Source organism: Pinus tabuliformis, chromosome 1_2 (genome assembly GCF_031772625.1).
Source record: "Pinus tabuliformis cultivar Carrire ecotype Pingquan chromosome 1_2, CPIR1, whole genome shotgun sequence".
NCBI classification, from domain to species: Eukaryota; Viridiplantae; Streptophyta; class Pinopsida; order Pinales; family Pinaceae; genus Pinus; species Pinus tabuliformis.
In genome coordinates this window covers 877,655,287-877,675,635 of record NC_142298.1, presented here as the reverse complement: position 1 = coordinate 877,675,635, position 20,349 = coordinate 877,655,287, and the positions used below count along the sequence as shown (strand labels likewise).

At 37.1% G+C, this 20,349-nt stretch overlaps 2 pseudogenes; both read left to right on the top strand.

Annotated features, from left to right (window-relative positions):
- The window catches only part of LOC149208758 (3-phosphoinositide-dependent protein kinase 2-like), a 105,420-nt pseudogene extending 91,875 nt beyond the window's left edge, over positions 1-13,545 (top strand).
- Positions 13,546-18,409: 4,864 nt separating this feature from the next.
- On the top strand, positions 18,410-20,138 carry LOC149208757 (3-phosphoinositide-dependent protein kinase 2-like; annotated as a pseudogene).
- Positions 20,139-20,349: the final 211 nt, after the last annotated feature.

Genomic DNA, 20,349 nt, shown 5'->3' with positions numbered 1-20,349 from the left:
TGTGTGTTTTGCACATTATTGAGATCGAAGAATTGCTCCATCTGTAATATCCATGTGGCGGGATCCTTGCCATCAAACTTCCTCATATCGATTTTTGGAACATGGTGAGTCTTCGATCCAACATTAGAGTCTATGGAATCATGATTAACATTTCTTTTGTTCTCATCATGAGTTTCCTTTACTACCTTTTCACCATTAGTGACCCTTTCTTGTAGCAAGTTCTTCAATTCTTCCATGTCTGTCTTCAAATCTATCTTCAAATTTACCATCGAATCCTCCACCTTAGTTTCCATGCCCTTTATCTTAGATTCCACACCATTTATCTTAGATTCCACGCCATTTATCTTAGATTCCACGCCACTTATCTTAGCTTCTGTTAGCTTTTGTGAGCGTGACATTTGTTGCACTTGTTCTTGTAATTTTGATATATCATGTAGCATTTCTTCCTCTTCTTCATGAGTCATGCTAGAGCTTTCAGGTTCCTTACTAGGTGTTTGCATTTTCTTTCCTCGGGGCATCAGTTACCGATAATAATGCTTTACTATGCCCTTTGAATTCCGTTAAACCAAGCTTACATAAAAATTTAAAAAAAAACTACACACCTTTTTTCACTTTATAGAAGCCTGATATTGAATCTGATGTATCTCTGTAATTTTGGATCATCCAGTTCTGAAATTGCTACCTGTAGTAGCCTTCTACGTCCTCTTTCCAATGCCACAAGTCTGAGCCAAATTGGATTCTCCAAGGAAGAGTTATGTGAAATCTCCCACAGTGACTTGCTTTTAGACTGATTCAGTAGAGCGAACTTGTACGACGTGCCACGAGTCACTGTTTCAACCTTTGAATCTGAAACACACATACAAGAAACTACAGTCCGTCCTCTTTCTGTACCTTTTTACGAAATTTCAATCTGATCCTCAGAGAGAGAGTTATGACGATTTTCCCCAGGTCACCTGTTTTGAATGTAATTCAGGAGTCTGCAAAAAGACCACTTCCTCAGATCATATCTCTGAAAATATCACGCAAAAAGATCTGAAATTCGGACCCAAGGTTCAGCGCCAATTTTTCTCAAATGGGTTTTTTTTGCAACTTCTGAAACGTCACAGAAAAAAAGTTATAGCGAAAATGCCACGATGACCTGTTTGGAGCAGCGAAACCCTAGAATCCAAAGCTCTGATACCAAATGTTATGAAACCAGCTCACAAAAAGATAGAAAAGAGAGATCCACGCCTTAGAATTCAGCCTCTTCGAGGGGGCAACCTCCTTTACATTACATAAATGAACAATTCTTGGATGATACAAATGACAAAACCTCCTTTCTATATATAGGAGTCTAAGGAGTCACAATATAATCCAGCCGACCTAACAATAATAATATAAAGCCACACAAATAACAATAGGGGGCTTCTATGGGGCACAAAAATAACAATATGGGGGGTAATAGGGGCACAACAATATAAATAAGGGGTATAACTACAATATTAATGGGGTAATCACTAGTATTATAGGGACCCAACAAATACACATCAATCTTTCTGATCCAGTTATCTAGCTTCTCTGCATTCAACTCTCCATCATAAATAGGAAAATAAAATTTAACATCTAATTTAACCAAGGGTGCTTTATTTTATTTTTAGGACTTCCAAGAGGAGTGGGCAGTTTTTCTTCTTTCCCCTTGCCTTTAGAATTGTCATGGAAGAAAGATTCTTCTGATTCTTTATCTCGTTTTGATGAATCTTCATCTTTACTTTTATTAAATTCTCTATAAATTTCTTCTACCATGGCTCTCATGGTCATTAAGCTTTCCAGGAACTAAGGGTCTGATTCCAGGGGAACTTTTTCTTCCAACATTTTCCTTCTAGTATAGACCCTTCCTATTTCTGGGTTAGCTTCAACCAACTCTCCTTCTCCTAATTTAAGCTTTGATCTAGTTAGCATTCAACAATAAATCTAGCACAACTTGTATAACCTTAATAAAACTTAAGCTTTGATACCATTTGATATGGAATTTATCCAGGATAAAGAATTAAAGGTATTACAAACTTATGTGCATGGATGTGCCTATGTTACTTTGTGCAATGGATCGATAAGATTGCAAAATACATAGACACTGAAGCAGTTAGAGAAAACATAACAGGAAAACATATAAGCACAACAAGTTTAATAAGGAGTTCACCCAACACTCCTGGGCTACATCTCCTGGTCCAACCTTTAGTGGTGGCCTCTCTATTATACTTTCAAAGCAAATTTTTACAACAGTGAGCCCAACTTGAGTCTCACTAAATAGATTTAAATCAGTAGGATTGGATTTGGATCCCCGAAGTCTCTGGAGTACACAGACTCCCCTTACTAAACTCGACCTCTATTGGTCAAAGGGGTATGAGCCCAATCTGAGACACATACATGACAGGCTATACACAAAGGTGTTCACTTGAATCTCTCAAGCCTTCTCTAGAGTTCACAAAGTCTCTGACCCTCTCTGGCTCTATCTCGCTCAATGTTGATCTTGGGTCAGCTCGGCTTCTTCTGTTCTCTACTCTCGGCTTTCCGACTTCACTAACTCTCCTTGCTTGCCTATCTCTGTCAGTTCATGGCTTTAAAGCCATTCTGCTTTCTGACTGTTCATTTCCACTTCCCAGCATTCTAGTTCTCTTGCATCTAAGCCATTGGAATTCCCCTATTCTGCATCATCATCATTGTGTAACACCTCACAGGGAGGTGGCCACCTGTTTCCTAACAAACTGAGCGTGTCAGATTCCTTGAATTGTATTTGAATGGCCATTATTTCCATTTGCTTCAAGATCGCCCGCGAACATGAATATTTTGCCAACTCATCATCCACATCAGACTTCAAATCCCTTGTAATATTGATTTATAACCTCACCAAATCCGGTCATTTATCAAGATGTGCCTCTGCCATTGATCTGGGCCCCCCAAATCCTACGATCATCAGTCATATCGGGCGGGAAAGTTGCGTGATGTTTACTTGTCCGATGCGCGCAGTTTTCTCTCTCATCTGCTGGATGCATGTCACTCAATGTGTGGCATCGGGTGGGACTCGGTCTAAACCACTTATCGCCTCAAGGCCTTCCGATATCTCACCAGTTTTGTGGAATCCTGCGCTATGGAACTGAATGCATTAATTTTCCACATTTCATAGTCATTTCAAGTCTGGGCACTTCAAGGCTTTCCTTCACTAAGGGGGACGCCCTACGATACGTGATTAGTGCTAATCGCATATCAGAATCCACCTCTGTTTCCCGAATTAGCCTCCGGTTTTGCTAGTTTTGTGCCATTGCGCTTTACCATGGGCCAACGGTCTGCGTGCTTGACCGAGGGTCCTCGTTGCTCTGCTCTGACCACAACTGCAATTGTTATGAGGATTCCTTCTGATAGCTTTGATCTTTTCTAGGACTTGAATCTTTTAGCATAATTTGAAACAGTCATGAAAACTTAGAGAGTTTTTAGGATCTAATTTGGATCAACTTGGGAAGTAGAAAAGTACATGAGATAAAATTTCCATATGTTATTACAAAGATGAATGGAATTTGGAAACATAGAGGATGGTGTCCCTTTAAGGGAAGGTAAGGTGGGATGCTCCTGGTTGAATGCCTACGATTTATGGTTTAATTTTTTCATTATGAATGAAATGTTTTGAAATATATATATATATATATATATATAGACACACACACACACAGAGAAAGAGAGACAGAGAGAGAGATGATGGTGGTATAATGATGTATGACTATAATAGTGACTACCCAAAAAGCAGATCCGCATATGTGAGCGACTAACCTAAGTAAACCTGACATACATATCTGAAATCACTGAATTATACTTTTGCAACATAACACAACATCTTTTGAACCCAAATATCAGCATACACACTATTACAACCACACATCATTATACCATCATCATAGATCTATCAACCATGAACAAATTAAGTAATATGTATACATTTCATATCTATCAGATTTGATCCATCTCCATACTCCTTGGTGCACACCTACTTTAGATCATATTACACATTAACAACCCATAAATTGCACACATAACACTTTGATCTTCATCTCCCTATATATATTTTTCCTTAGCCAATACCTTAGGTCAATCCCTTAGTAATGTCATTGGTATTCTTTGACGGGATCAAACGACCGTTGGCACACCCATTACTCTGTGCCAATACCATGGTAAATACCCTTGGTATGAAGACTAACATGGCGCATATTATGTACGCGACTTTTCTTCTCAATACCTGCATATGAATGCAACCTTTCTTTATAGGACCCGCATATACTTTCTCAAACTTTGTCTTTTCCATCCACAGGTTAGTGAACTATCCTTTCTCTATTCATACCAGTTGTGGCATACGTATCACTCTGTATAAACATCTTTTTATCATAATTTTGAAAACTTTATCAAATAGGTTTCCATGAAGGACAACGCATTAGTCATAATGCTAACAATCACCCCCTTTGGACTTGATGGCAACCATTTTGGTGTTTGGTCACCGCCTGTAAATACCTGTAGACACATCTCTAAACACACTAAGATTCTCTTTTGATATTTTTCATCAAGCCTTATTTTCCAAACAGCAATCTTCTCTTCTCCTTTGGAATCAAGGGAAAATGGATGACCAATTTCAAATAAAGACTTATTTTCCCCTTTGTAGAAGGATCACTTGTATGGCTAATATATTGAATATAAAATTTTCTTAGTGACCATGCTTCCCCGAGCATATGTTGAAACATATGGAGATATACAATAAAAGAGAAACACATTATGACTCAATAAAATATGACCTTTCCTATCATAAATGACTCATGATTACATCAATCACCCAACACAATGGGGTTACATATTTACCCAACATTACATCAATATCCCAACATAATTGGATTACATGACTTGATGTCAATATCCCATACATGATGGAATTTTATAATTATTTACAACATGGGTCTTTATATGACCTTTACATAAAGAGACCAAAATGAAATTAAAAAAAAAAACCAAGAACCTCGCTCATGAGGTAGCAAGACCATGATAGTCAGAAACAACCATCATACACCATATAGGAATCTGGAACATGAACATCTAATCAGAACAACATAGATAGAAACATAAACATCCTCATCACTAATATGTAAGATATGACAATGTAGCTCCAATATCATTAACGTTTTATGAAGAATTCATTGTCTCCAAGCATCACCAATCAGTTGAAGCAACAACATATCAATAAACATCCTCTTGACTTCATTTATGATGCTTTTTACACATATAGGAAGAGATATAATATGTAGTCAGAAATATCAACCTTTTTCTTCAATCATCCATAAAATATAAGGAGAACCTTCAATATCAATGATGATCATAGCATATACTTCATCATGTATATCAAGTAGAGTTATCACATTATAAACATCTTCACAAAAATGAAACTCAAGTAATCATCCATAATGTAGTGATAATAATTTGTATATATCTTCTCATAAATTAGAGATGCAAACAAAAAATGAGTAAATAAAGGAGTCACCATCATCAACCAATCTCATAATAAGATTGTGAAATCAAGCCTTATTAGTAACTCCTCTCCTTGATCTCATATCACCAAAGTCAACATGGTCGTTGTAGGAAGAGCCACAATCCATGAATATGAAAAGAAACATAACATGATAAGAAACATACCTTTCCAAGCATCAACAACATACGCAAGAACCAAGAATATCACATAGAACTATGCCACAACATCATAACAACTTTGCACATGTAGCTTATAACCTACAATATATAGGCATTATCCATAACTTCACCATATGCAACCTATGCATCATTGAATACATAATGATAGAAGCATATAAAAGTCAATAAAACATAAGTGAATCATACAATCATCTTCATCAACCGATGTTAATAAGTACAATAGCATGCACATCCTCTTCATTAAGTGTATCACGTAGGATCAACTTCACTAACTGCAACTTAAGAAATATATAGACATCATCCAGGATTTCAGCAACATATGTGTCTTTAGCAACATCAACTATACATCACCAATCATATATCAATATGAAATAAGAAATGTTATAGACATGATAATGCACTATTAGAAGCATAGAAGATGCTCCCCCTAAATTTGTACTAGTTATTCAGTATCAAATCTGATCATATCCAACTCATCAAGTAGAAAATCTATGAAAAGAAGCAATAAAAATTTGCAATATCTGATGAACCATCATTCCTAACCATAATTAATAGTCTACAGCAAGAAATATCAGAATCAGAAAGAAAAATAATAATTGATTGAATCATATCAAAAACTCCCTCTGAGTCTATCCCATTTTTTATTCATCTTAGAGACACATACATTACTTTCTAGATAAAAAATCATGTATATACGTAGTTTTCCTTTGTAGTACCCATCTACAGAAGGTAAAATGCTATAATTTTCATGACATCAACTCTCCCTAAACATATAATACATGTTCTTGTTCATTGTTTTCTCATCAATGCAAAGTTAGCAGTATAAGCATCACAAAAATATCATCAAAGTAATATCTAACCAAACTATAGAACTATCACCAAGATACTCATGCGTAGCTCCCCTTGAGATCATATATGAGTGATCATCTGGACTTGATAATCATCATCTACTTTAACATCACTTATGTAGTCACTATTAGAATTATTCTTTAAACAAATAGAGTGTAATGGGACGAATCTTCTTTTATTTTGAATCTCAGGAGGAAGAGGAACTATACCTCTAACCTGAATTATTCTCTGCTATCACATAATTTGTCTAGATTTATGTATCCTCTTGCGATAAGCTTTCGAGTTTCTTTGTCTATAAAATTGCATCTAGTTGATGTAAATACAATTATTCTTCCTTTGTTTTGCATTTGACCTACACTTAGAATAATATGATCTATCCCTTGAACTAATAATGCATCAACTTCTTTTGCATACTTCTCAGGCTTGATTCTATGTTTTCCCATGACTCTTATTGGAGCTCTATTTCCAATGATAACGTTATCGTCTTTTTTTTCTTGAGTGACTCAAACTTGTCCTGATCTCTAGTCATGCCATGAGAGCATCCACTATCTATGTACCATTCTTCTTCATCTTCAAATGAGCACAAACAAAGATAACACCTAGTTTTTTCTTCTCCTTTTTCCTTATTATGATAGGTGTTGGTGGATCCATCCTTCTCAGGAATTTTGCAAACAATATTTTTATTTGATTTATTTTCATGTTGTATGTGGAGGTCCATTGACTTGTTCCTGCATTCTTTTTCTACATGCCCAAACTTGTTACATGTATAACATATTATATAACTAGAAAATGGAGTGAAGCAATTATAATGTTTTTGTGTCATATTCCTCATATAGCAACTAATCACTTAAAAGGAACCTGAGTACCTAGGAGTTCATGATCTTTTAGTGAAGTGACTATTTCCTTGAGATTGAAAAAATTTTCTTCTGCAATTGACTGAAACATGTCCATAATTGTGACATATAAAGCATTCAACATTATTGATAAGATGAGAAAATCAATTAATATTTCTATTATTAGGAGAAAATAATTTCCTTTCAAAAATCGTCTTTCTTGGATGTTGATCTGGTTGAATTCTTATCTCTTTAACAATAATTTCAGATTTCGTATTGTTATCCCTCAATCTCCTTGCACAAGCCTCTAAACTAGATTCTCCTTTTATAGTTTCATGAAAACCAATGCCAATTTTAATGAAATGAGACATTTGACTATCAATAATGTTATCCAAAATCTTACTGCTATTTTGAAATTTCAAATGTTTATCCTTTTCTTCTAATTTACCTTTTAGATTTTTTACGTCAACCTCCATTCTTTGCTATTGTTATTCCTCTTTCTAATATTTCTTCCTCATTCCTTCCTCAACCTTTCTTACTCCTTCCAATTTCTCTTTTAATTTCATAATTTCTTCCTTCAACCAGTTCTCTTGTTCTTCAAATACTTGAATAAGCTTTTCATTCCACTTGTTTGACTTTTCAAGGTTTTCTCTTAGAGATACGATGTCAGCTTCAAGTCCTTCACAATATTGCTTATATTCTGATGTACCATGATCCTTGTTATCATATTTCGGAAAATTATCCTTAATATTGATAATCCTTTTCAAAGAAAAATCGAGCTTTCTTCTAAGATTAAGAACTTCCTCTAACTTGTTGTCTTTTGTCAATGAATCCGCCTAACATAACAAAGGTTGTTTTATCATCATACTCATAATTTTACACATATTTAGAAATACGATTACCTGATGGTTTTCCTGATGAATAATATTCCTTTAATTTTCCTTCATGAATGACCTACAAATTATCCCATTACTTCCTTGCAATTTCATAGTCCATAACTTCTCCTAGTGTTGAATATGTTACCAATGATTTCATTTAATTCAACATTATTTCTTTGTATCTCTTCACTTGATAGAGGAGTGTTAATGAAACCATTACATACTAAATTCCAAACACCGTATCCTATATTTACTAATTGAGGCTTCATCTTTTATTTCCATTCCTTCTCGTTATCATCACTTAGCATAAACATACATTTATTATCCATGGTCTCTGAATTGCCTTGTTCTTCTACTGCAATTTTTTTTCACCCAAAAATGCAACATAAGATTCTTCATTGTTAGTGTTCTTCTTAAATGACTTCTTCCTTTGAGTTTTTTTCTTCTTTTGATTCTTTCCCATTGGCCTTGATCCACTTGAAGCAATTAAGCTTATGTTGAAGTGCCTTGCTCTCTTACCAATTGTTGGGAAAAATATTGAGAGGGGGGGGGGGGGGGGGGGGGTTTGGGCGACTGGGGATGGGGGAGTGAATCATTATTTTTAAATCACTTCAAATTTTAAATTTCTTATTTTTATTTATGTACTCTATTTTCATTTAGGAAACTAGCATTGTATGCAACTGTGATGAATACAACCAACGTATACCCAATTAACTACTTTTCTTATATTTCATCATTTGTTAATATTCTAACCAATGTGTCATTACTTCATTATTCATCCATTAAGTGGAAACCATGAGAAGTAAGCAATATATAGTATCATCAACACACATAAACACCAATATTTTTAGGTGGAAACCCAATGTGGGGGAAACCACCATTATCATTTTCTTTGTCTTCTTTTTACTATAAAGAACAACTTCATACAATATTGTACTAGTGCAGATTCATACCAGTATGTAGGAACCCACCGACAGAAGGGTACAACCTTCTCTCATTCTCCAACACCCATTAGAAGGGAGCTTCAACCCCTTGATTGCGTTTACCAGCTCCTATTGGGAGGGACCTCCTAGCCCCTACAAAAATTCTCCAGCTACTACTTGAAGGAATATTTGACTCCGTCACTGAAGTCTCCAACCCCCAGCACTTGTGTGAACCATGTTTCATAATGTTTCATATTGGATCCATCAACACATCAAAGATTTAGGCCGCCTTTCATCATATTTTTAGACTAGACCCACTTTCAACATTAAGCCCAATACTAAGTAACAATTCTGAATACACACACTAAACATAGTCATCCAATCATTGATCCAATTGAATCATCAAATCAATCATTGAATCTTAGACAACCAATGAAACTATATCAAACCAATTCATATCAAATCATATCAATGGAAAACCCCTCATAAGTATACTTGACCATATATTGTTCATCACAGAAACCAAATGATGTCACTATAAACCCTGATCAAACACATGTCATAATTTATACGCTACTTCTATGAAGAAAACCCACGTACGTATGTGTTTCCTCTATAAAAAAACATGCATACATATCACAAAATATTGAACATTGAATCATCAATCATTGAACGATACTTAGATCACTGCATCTGTTATCACTGAAAATGCTGTTGTCAAAAATTTTTAGTCTAGCTTAAAGTCAGGGTGTTTTCGCAGCGCCTGAATTCTGTTTAGCAGTTTCGCAGCGCCAGGATTCTTTTTAGCAGTTTCGCAGCGCTACCTGTTTGAGTGGTTTCGTAGCGTGCTACGAAACTGGGGATTTGATTGAGTTTTCAGTGGAGGCCTGAATCATAGCATGTCTATTGTACACTGACTGCAACTGCTGTAGATGAGGTTGATGTGCTTAAAGGTCTAAGGTTGACTAAAGAATATAACTCTGGTGTTGTTGCATATGATACTCTGATCTATGGATTTTGCAAAATGGCCAGAGCAATCTGAAGAGCTATTAGGGTTGATTGTCGATTCTCTCAAGGCATTTGATGGTGTAGTTCCTCACGGTGGCCAAAGAGCATCGCACAGTAACATTCCTTCATACCAGCTACATAAACAACATAGGAATCAAGTTGTTGTTTCAAATCTTTGGAATTGAGAAATATGGAGATGAATGTCGGTGATTTCTCCTCCATAATCATAGTTGGAGTATGCGTAATGGAAAAGAAGGTTCCTTCTGCTGCCAAGAAGTACATCCTGGATTGGCTGAGGGAATTTGGTGAATTTGAGATCATAATATTTGGAGACATCATCATTCTTGAAGAAGCAACGATGAAGTGGTCAATTTGTGATTGTTTTTATTAAACCAGCTATCCTTTTGAGAAAGTTGAAGCTTATGCTACTCTTTGAAAGCCTTTCCTTCTGAATGAGCTTAGATCTTAACATCCTCTCCATGATAATCGAACGGTATATGAGCGCCTTCAAAATTTTGGCATTCCCACTCCAAGTATGCACTTGTAAACGGGGATTACCTCTATCAAGAGTTGGACTATTTTGTGGAGCAAGGGATTTTGTTCAAGTCCATGAAAAGTGAATTATGAAGCCTTTTGTGAAAAAAACAGTTCATGGATATGATCACAGTGTTATGATTTACTACCCAAGTTCTGCTGGTGGAGGAATGAAAAAGCTACTTTAAAGGGTTGGAAATCATTCATGTGAGTTTTGTCAAGATTTTAGAAATGTACGATGGAAGGGTCAGCCTATTGATTCCAGTTAAAGGGAATGATAAGGAGCGCATTTCCTGGAGTTGATGTGGAACTTTCAAATTATCCCTCCACCATTATCGAAGTGTGGGCTCAGCAAGTTTGTGCCAGTGTTACAGATAGGCAGCATTGTGTTTATTGCTGGCAGAAGAAAAAAGGGACACCGAGAATTCTGTTTGGAATCGGTGTAAGAGATTTGTTTCTTCCCAGCCATTGAGTAACATATATTAAAGTTCATCTATGCATTCTATGAAACATGAACTTTTCAGCCAGAAAACGAGATATTAGAGGCCGAACTCTTCTGGTGTTGATTTTATAATTATTGTGCATTGGTAACGTGGTATGAGGCCAGAACTTTTCTCAACAACCATAGCCCCTGTATTTGTCATCACAATGGTCCGAATGGTAGCAATGTAGAGGAAGAGTTTAGTAAATGAATTCTTGAAGGACGAATGGTATCGTTTGAGAATTTGCGAGCCAAGCTTTTGCTAGAAAAGGGATTTATCTGTGATTTAAGTCACACCCGGCTACCTAAAAAATCAAGCAAATCCTCTTTCATGGCTTATGCGAAATGCATTGCAGCCGTTTCTTCAAGGCACACGGGCTTTTAAAATAACTGATATAAATGAAAATGGCGTGAATGTTATTAAGCACGTTGTTTCATTATTAATGAATATATTGAAGGCATGAAAGTGCTCTTATGAAATGCAGCGATTAATGCCAAGTGTCAAGTAGCTTTATAAAGAATTTGATTGCCATAAGGCCGCCATGGTTAGTGACACTGGGATAGAGATGTGGCGCAAAAGATGGAATGATATTGATTGATGTCGTTAAAAGACAAGTGCGCATTGAATAAACACAGAAGGAAGGTTGGATTTGGAGGAGAGATAGAATGGCGCTTTTATAATTTGCAAGGATTAGTTCAGGGTTTTCTAGAATCCGTCTTTCGGGCAAACTGTTAATATTGATGAATATTTGATAGATAAAAGAGTATCATAAAATCGCTGCTGTCGTAGTGTTGCTCAGGTGCGCGCTATACATTTCATTCTGTGGAAGATAATCAGATCAGAGGATTTTTGTTAAGATCCTTCAATCTTGTGAAACACATATGATTAGAGTTCTTTTAGATATGGTAAAATAAAGCTCGTTTTTGGGGGTTTCAATTGTGGATTGAATCGTGCAGAAGTTGTGAATTTTGATCTTGTAGATTGGCTACCACATGGTGGGTTTGCAGTGGAAATGTTTCTGATATTTACAATAAAGATTTGGATCGTTGGTCAGTAAGCAGGAACCCAAACGCTCCCAAGGGAACAGAAGGCTAGAGTTTGCATGGTTAAATTGTTGAAGCCATGAAGCCACATTTAATTGGAATGACAGGTCTCGGGGAAATCCATTGCCGTTGTATCATTCCCCTATTTCTGCATTGAGCTGCCATATTCACTGGTATGCTTGGGAATAAGTTGGGAAGGTACAACATTTATAAAGGAATAACTTTAACTTATGGAATGGAAGGTCACCGTGCTAAGATATGATTTAGAACTTTCATCTTTCTTATTCCTTAATTGAGAGGGTGTCATCTTCACAAATTTGTTTGCTAACCAATCTGCCATCTGTAACATGTTTGCAATCTTCATAGTACTGTCATGGAATGTTGCTTTCTATCCTGGGATGGGATTCAAATCGTGCTGTTAAGAAATCTCGTTTTTCAGAGGATGAAGCACGTTTCTATATTGCAGAGATTGTGGATGTCCTTGAATACCTTCACAAAGTAGGACTGATACACCGAGATGTAAAGAGAATATACTTCTTCAAACCAATGGAAAACACCTCAATTTCAATTATTCCGACTACTTCAAACGAGAAGACCTGCACATTTGTTGGTACAGCTGCTTGCGTTCCGCCAGAGGTCCTTAAGCATGCACCTCCAACAATTGGAAACGATCTATGGGCATTGGGTTGCGCGTTGTATCAGATGCTGTCTGACATATTACCTTTTAAAGATGGCAGTGAGTGGCTCACATTCCAAAGGATCATGGATAGAGATTTCAAATTTCCTGAATATTTTTCTTCTGAAGCATGGCACCTTATTGATTGTTTGCTGGATATGGACCCATCTAAAAGATTGGCTTCTGGCCCTGAAGGGTATGCTTCTCTCTAGAGTCATCCTTTCTTCAAGGGAGTTGACTGGGATAATGTTAGGAGTATGCTGGCTCCAAAGTTAGCCCCACCATTAACTGTGACTCTAAATGGGAGAAATTTCTAGATCCAGGGGAGTTCATTGTGATGGTTTCATTGGTTAAGAAAATTCGGAAACTTTACAACAAAAAGATGCAGCTGATTCTGACAGACAAGCCGAAGTTGATATATGTAGACCCAGTTAAATTGGTACAGTAGGTTGAGATAGTTTGGTTTGATAATCCTAAGGAGCTTAATGTCCAAGTGTTGAATTCTTCCAACTTTAAGATCTGTACTTTGAAAAAGACCACCTCATTTGAAGATTTGAAGACAGCAAGGAATACTACAGTGACTTTATGTTCCAGTTGGGATTTATGAAGCTTTTTATTGGTTTGATGCTAATCAAGTTGGCTGTGATATGTAATGACAGAAGCAAGCTTCATCTTCTTAAAACTATTTAGGTTCCTAATAGCTGTACAAATGTCTGAAGAGATCATGAATCTAAGCAGAAAACGCTTCAAAGATACATAGGTTCTGTTTTGACATCTACAGCAGTTTCGTAGCGCGCTACGAAACTGCTGTAGAATGCTGTTTTGTGGAAAAACAATGAATTTTGATGATGAGGTCAGCTAACGGTAAAAAGAAGGTCTCAAACACAGGCAGAGAGATCATACATGGATTTCCTAACAGCTCAAACAAGTGACAGGTGTAGGTCTTGAAGAGAAAATAAAATATTTTGTTTATTTTCATAAAGTTTTCTCAAAGGCAATTTATGATCGAGCTACTAGGGTATTGGTGGGGTTACCAGAATGTTCGGTTGATACACCTGTTTGGTCCTTGAAGCATCCAGATCATATAACATATGGTGGTTATGCGTTGTTAATTAAAGGTTCAAAGAACTTGGAGTGTGGTTTTTAAATGATGAAGAGGAATGGAAGACAGGGGACCGTGGATATAGGGTGATTAATTTTATCAATTAATAAGCTGTCTTACAGCTAGCATCCGAGACCAGCTTGCTCGGTGAATGCTCCCTTAACATATCTTAGCCATAATGGAAATCATACAGCTGTCCAGCATCCAAGAAGAATCATATTACGAGGAGAAATGAATTAGTGTTTTAGTTTGATTAGGACTTTATGTAATCATAGCTTAGCACTTTTGTAATTAATGCATTAGTTAAATAGCATGTAGGAGTAGTTAATAGCCACCTTCGAGGCTCCCCTCATGCTGGAGGAGGAAGCTCGAGGTGGGTGAGTTTGCTTTCCTATATAGGGATCAGATTAGAATGTAAAAAGGGTTGGATACTATATACAAAAACAGAGTTTTTTGAGCCTATGTAAAGACTGTTACAGTAATGATAAAACAGGTCGTTTCTTCTCAAGATTCTCAATGGATTATGTTGTTCAAGTGTAATAGTGTTTTAGTTTCTTAATGTTCTTTTTTGCAGCCTTGTTATAGCACAATCACTCAGAATTCATATTGTATGCTCTGACTTCCTGTGTGTTTGACTAGCTGTGGGTTTTGGTGAAGCCTGTTTGAACATCACTCAGAATTCATTTTTAATGCTCTGACTTCCTGTATGTTTAGCAGGCTTTGGTTTAGGTAAAATAGGTTTGAACATCTGATGCAAAGAGCCTTGACTTCCATGAGATGACTGTGATTTTGTTTATTAAATGTGAGAGACTCCATAGCCCAATGAAGACCAATTTGATGTGTGTCCAACCAGCTTTATTTTCATAAGTGTGTGAAGAGTTAGCCCTCTGTTGTTGTGATTAATTCTCTATCAAAAGCCTGTGAGAGAGCCCTCTCTGATTAGGAAGGCTAATTCCTAGTCTAAAGTATGGTCTGAAAGAGTTACATGAAATCTTGCTTGGTTGCAGCCCTCAGTAGTGATTTTGTGATAACATTTTGGTGCGTCTGCCGGGAGCTTAAGATTGAATTTCTGAAGGTAGCAGGAGTTCAAATGATTTTCAAGGCTGCAGAACTACCTTGGCGACTCCACACATCAAAGAACAAATTAGAAGGTGACTCCACTGCTAGAAGATCAGTAGCTTGATGAAGTTTCAAGATGGATTCCACTGCAAGAAAGAATGCCAGGTATGCTCCTATGAATCGGTCTCATATCCCTGGTTTTCCAAATCCTATGCCAAAGGTTGATTGGTTGGATGATCTTCCAATATTCAAAGATGAAAAGAAGGATGATGCTGCTCTCCATTTGGTTAAGTTTCACATACATGTACGCAGTCTTAAGGTTCATTTCCCTGAAGATTGTCTCATGAGGATGTTTATGGCTACTTTAGAAGGAGAAGCATGGTCTTGGTATAAAAGTTTGGAAAATGATTCATTATCTTCTCTTGCTAATTTCCATGATGCGTTCTGTGAAATGTATAAAGAATGTTATCCTTCTTTGTTGCAGCTCAAAGATTGCTGTAGGCATTCTTTGAATCTTATTCAGTACTTGGAGGATTGTTATGATGATGATGAATTTACAGATGAAGAAATTTTAGAGGCTCTTCATAGCAATGTTTTTCAGCATCAAGGAGAAGGTATAATACTCCATGAAGCACAGCATGAGGAGCAGCAAGAGTTTACCTGTGAAAACCATGTTTTATCCTTTGATATTGATGTAGAGATGCAACAGATTGGTCCGGCTTCAGATCATGATGAAGATGAAATTGATTGCACCCAGCAAGAAGAAATATTGGAGGAAATTTTCGATGACCCCCAGGCAGAGGAAAAGCTTGCTCAATTTTGTAATTCCTTACAGCAGCTTACTTCAAATAATGATCATAGTAGTGAGGAAAATTACATTGTTTGTGAGCATCATTCAGATAGGCAGTTGGATAGTATATCAAATAAATTTGGTGTGGCTGAAGATAAATTGTCTAAAGATACAGAAAGTTTTGAGAATCAGCAAACTAAACATGTGTTTTTTGACCCTATAGCTGAATACATGGATAAGATTTACTGTTCAGGCGGCTTCCAGTTATATTTTCATGTTGAAGAACAGTTACACCTCATGCCGCCTCGGTTACTTCAGTATCTGATTTATTTTTGTTTCAAGCACAGCCAAAGGACTCAAATGTCAGATAAGATGAATGATTGGCTACATTGGAAATATCATGTTGCTTGAGCTACAAGTGGAGTTTGCAGCTGGTAGGGTAGGTAGGTAGAGGTAAATGCAAAATAAGCTCAAGGTCAACTGAGCATTTCTCAGTAGATATAGTTTTCTTTCTCCTACAGTCATGCTTATAAGGCACTGGAGCTGCATGTTCTTAGTGTACCACAGGGGCACACTATCCCTAGTGGAGCCACTGTTATCACTGAAAATGTTGTTGTCAAAAATTTTTAGTCTAGCTTAAAGTCAGGGTGTTTTCGCAGCGCCTGAATTTTGTTTAGCAGTTTCGCAGCGCCAGGATTCTTTTTAGCAGTTTCGCAGCGCTACCTGTTTGAGTGGTTTCGTAGCGTGCTACGAAACTGGGGATTTGATTGAGTTTTCAGTGGAGGCCTGAATCATAGCATGTCTATTGTACACTGACTGCAACTGCTGTGGATGAGGTTGATGTGCTTAAAGGTCTAAGGTTGACTAAAGAATATAACTCTGGTGTTGTTGCATATGATACTCTGATCTATGGATTTTGCAAAATGGCCAGAGCAATCTGAAGAGCTATTAGGGTTGATTGTCGATTCTCTCAAGGCATTTGATGGTGTAGTTCCTCACGGTGGCCAAAGAGCATCGCACAGTAACATTCCTTCATACCAGCTACATAAACAACATAGGAGTCAAGTTGTTGTTTCAAATCTTTGGAATTGAGAAATATGGGGATGGATGTCGGTGATTTCCCCTCCATAATCATAGTTGGAGTATGCGTAATGGAAAAGAAGGTTCCTTCTGCTGCCAAGAAGTACATCCTTGATTGGCTGAGGGAATTTGGTGAATTTGAGATCATAATATTTGGAGACATCATCATTCTTGAAGAAACAATGATGAAGTGGTCAATTTGTGATTGTTTTTATTAAACCAGCTATCCTTTTGAGAAAGTTGAAGCTTATGCTACTCTTTGAAAGCCTTTCCTTCTGAATGAGCTTAGATCTTAACATCCTCTCCATGATAATCGAAAGGTATATGAGCGCCTTCAAAATTTTGGCATTCCCACTCCAAGTATGCACTTGTAAACGGGGATTACCTCTATCAAGAGTTGGACTATTTTGTGGAGCAAGGGATTTTGTTCAAGTCCATGAAAAGTGAATTATGAAGCCTTTTGTGAAAAAAACAGTTCATGGATATGATCACAGTGTTATGATTTACTACCCAAGTTCTGCTGGTGGAGGAATGAAAAAGCTACTTTAAAGGGTTGGAAATCATTCATGTGAGTTTTGTCAAGATTTTAGAAATGTACGATGGAAGGGTCAGCCTATTGATTCCAGTTAAAGGGAATGATAAGGAGCGCATTTCCTGGAGTTGATGTGGAACTTTCAAATTATCCCTCCACCATTATCGAAGTGTGGGCTCAGCAAGTTTGTGCCAGTGTTACAGATAGGCAGCATTGTGTTTATTGCTGGCAGAAGAAAAAAGGGACACCGAGAATTCTGTTTGGAATCGGTGTAAGAGATTTGTTTCTTCCCAGCCATTGAGTAACATATATTAAAGTTCATCTATGCATTCTATGAAACATGAACTTTTCAGCCAGAAAACGAGATATTAGAGGCCGAACTCTTCTGGTGTTGATTTTATAATTATTGTGCATTGGTAACGTGGTATGAGGCCAGAACTTTTCTCAACAACCATAGCCCCTGTATTTGTCATCACAATGGTCCGAATGGTAGCAATGTAGAAGAAGAGTTTAGTAAATGAATTCTTGAAGGACGAATGGTATCGTTTGATAATTTGCGAGCCAAGCTTTTGCTAGAAAAGGGATTTATCTGTGATTTAAGTCACACCCGGCTACCTAAAAAATCAAGCAAATCCTCTTTCATGGCTTATGCGAAATGCATTGCAGCCGTTTCTTCAAGGCACACGGGCTTTTAAAATAACTGATATAAATGAAAATGGCGTGAATGTTATTAAGCACGTTGTTTCATTATTAATGAATATATTGAAGGCATGAAAGTGCTCTTATGAAATGCAGCGATTAATGCCAAGTGTCAAGTAGCTTTATAAAGAATTTGATTGCCATAAGGCCGCCATGGTTAGTGACACTGGGATAGAGATGTGGCGCAAAAGCTGGAATGATATTGATTGATGTCGTTAAAAGACGAGTGCGCATTGAATAAACACAGAAGGAAGGTTGGATTTGGAGGAGAGATAGAATGGCGCTTTTATAATTTGCAAGGATTAGTTCAGGGTTTTCTAGAATCCGTCTTTCGGGCAAACTGTTAATATTGATGAATATTTGATAGATAAAAGAGTATCATAAAATCGCTGCTGTCGTAGTGTTGCTCAGGTGCGCGCTATACATTTCATTCTGTGGAAGATAATCAGATCAGAGGATTTTTGTTAAGATCCTTCGATCTTGTGAAACGCATATGATTAGAGTTCTTTCAGATATGGTAAAATAAAGCTCGTTTTTGGGGGTTTCAATTGTGGATTGAATCGTGCAGAAGTTGTGAATGTTGATCTTGTAGATTGGCTACCACATGGTGGGTTTGCAGTGGAAATGTTTCTGATATTTACAATAAAGATTTGGATCGTTGGTCAGTAAGCAGGAACCCAAACGCTCCCAAGGGAACAGAAGGCTAGAGTTTGCATGGTTAAATTGTTGGAGCCATGAAGCCACATTTAATTGGAATGACAGGTCTCGAGGAAATCCATTGCCGTTGTATCATTCCCCTATTTCTGCATTGAGCTGCCATATTCACTGGTATGCTTGGGAATAAGTTGGGAAGGTACAACATTTATAAAGGAATAACTTTAACTTATGGAATGGAAGGTCACCGTGCTAAGATATGATTTAGAACTTTCATCTTTCTTATTCCTTAATTGAGAGGGTGTCATCTTCACAAATTTGTTTGCTAACCAATCTGCCATCTGTAACATGTTTGCAATCTTCATAGTACTGTCATGGAATGTTGCTTTCTATCCTGGGATGGGATTCAAATCGTGCTGTTAAGAAATCTCATTTTTCAGAGGATGAAGCACGTTTCTATATTGCAGAGATTGTGGATGTCCTTGAATACCTTCACAAAGTAGGACTGATACACCGAGATGTAAAGAGAATATACTTCTTCAAACCAATGGAAAACACCTCAATTTCAATTATTCCGACTACTTCAAACGAGAAGACCTGCACATTTGTTGGTACAGCTGCCTGCGTTCCGCCAGAGGTCCTTAAGCATGCACCTCCAACAATTGGAAACGATCTATGGGCACTGGGTTGCGCGTTGTATCAGATGTTGTCTGACATATTACCTTTTAAAGATGGCAGTGAGTGGCTCACATTCCAAAGGATCATGGATAGAGATTTCAAATTTCCTGAATATTTTTCTTCTGAAGCATGGCACCTTATTGATTGTTTGCTGGATATGGACCCATCTAAAAGATTGGCTTCTGGCCCTGAAGGGTATGCTTCTCTCTAGAGTCATCCTTTCTTCAAGGGAGTTGACTGGGATAATGTTAGGAGTATGCTGGCTCCAAAGTTAGCCCCACCATTAACTGTGACTCTAAATGGGAGAAATTTCTAGATCCAGGGGAGTTCATTGTGATGGTTTCATTGGTTAAGAAAATTCGGAAACTTTACAACAAAAAGATGCAGCTGATTCTGACAGACAAGCCGAAGTTGATATATGTAGACCCAGTTAAATTGGTACAATAGGTTGAGATAGTTTGGTTTGATAATCCTAAGGAGCTTAATGTCCAAGTGTTGAATTCTTCCAACTTTAAGATCTGTACTTTGAAAAAGACCACCTCATTTGAAGATTTGAAGACAGCAAGGAATACTACAGTGACTTTATGTTCCAGTTGGGATTTATGAAGCTTTTTATTGGTTTGATGCTAATCAAGTTGGCTGTGATATGTAATGACAGAAGCAAGCTTCATCTTCTTAAAACTATTTAGGTTCCTAATAGCTGTACAAATGTCTGAAGAGATCATGAATCTAAGCAGAAAACGCTTCAAAGATACATAGGTTCTGTTTTGACATCTACAGCAGTTTCGTAGCGCGCTACGAAACTGCTGTAGAATGC